General features: G+C 40.2%; 1 pseudogene; it reads right to left on the bottom strand.

Annotated features, from left to right (window-relative positions):
* Window positions 1-590: 590 nt before the first annotated feature.
* On the bottom strand, window positions 591-1023 carry LOC100759669 (annotated as a pseudogene).
* Between the last annotated feature and the right edge of the window lie 207 nt (window positions 1024-1230).

The raw sequence follows: 1230 nt of genomic DNA, 5'->3' as shown, positions 1-1230 counted from the left end.
ATGCACACTTACATTAAAATAGGTATGCAGATACATTTACTGATAATAAATAAATGTACTTTAATACAGTCTCAGTTGGGCTTTCCATTGCTGTGATAAAACACCATGACCATTAGTAATTTGGGGAGGAAAGGGTTTATTTTGCTTACACTTCTACATCACAGTCCTCCATTGTAGGAAACCAGGGCAAGAACTTAAGGCAGGAACCTAGAGGCAGAAACTGAAGCAGAGTCCATGGAGGAACACTGTTTACTGGATTGCTCATCTACTTTCTTATAGCACCAGGACAACCAGGCCAGGGGCGGCAGTGCCTACAGTGGGCTGGTCCCTCATACATCAATCATCAGTAAAGAAAATGCTCCAGAGACTTGTCTATAGGCCAACTTGGTGGGGATATTTTTTTCAGTTGCGGTTCCTTTTCCCAAATGACTCTAGTTTGTGTCAAGTTTAGGTAACACTAGCCATCACAAAATGCTCTGATACACACAAAATTTTACCATTTATTAAAGTTAAAGCAAATTTTCATGCTAATGAGATGGATATATTTTTTTTAACATTCTATGGAGGCTTTTTATTTATGTTTTACATCTCTAGAAAAAGAATCCCAGGATTTTTCCCCCTGTGTGTTTTTGTCTTGCTTCTTCATGGTCCATGATGCCAGCTGAGGTTGTCAGTAAAATGAAGCGAGATTGACGGGATGGGAACAGATGGGAGCCGCACATCAAATCTAGAGCTGATCACTCCACACTTTTTCAACCCGCCTGTGAGGTTCACGACAATTTTCCCAGCTCTGTGGTCATCGATGATTTCAAATTCACCAATGTAACCATGCTTCATCATCACAGTTAGGAACCAAATGATGACTTTGGAGCAGGGCCTGATGAGGACCTGGCGTTTGCCTCTCTTCTCAGCATTGTTTATGCTCTTCAGAGCATCGGCTAGGACATTCATGCACACCGTGGTGATGGCGCAGAAAGATGGCAGAAATCGAGATGGATGTTTTTTCATTTTTACATAAATATTAAATTTTGATTAGATATTTGATAACACAAGATACAGAGGATCCATTTTTGTCAGAGTTGGTTGACATTTTGGTTTTGTTTGTTCCTTTATTTGTGTATGTGTGTGTGATTATAGTTTATTTTCATTTACTTGTCTTTCCCACTTCCTGCCTTCCTGCCTTCTGCCCCAATATATGAAAAATATCTCCTCCCCCTCTCTCAACCTTCA

This window comes from Cricetulus griseus (assembly GCF_003668045.3).
Source record: "Cricetulus griseus strain 17A/GY chromosome 1 unlocalized genomic scaffold, alternate assembly CriGri-PICRH-1.0 chr1_1, whole genome shotgun sequence".
Classification (NCBI taxonomy): Eukaryota; Metazoa; Chordata; class Mammalia; order Rodentia; family Cricetidae; genus Cricetulus; species Cricetulus griseus.
Note: the sequence above shows the minus strand (reverse complement) of the source record. Positions and strands in the feature narration are given on the sequence as shown.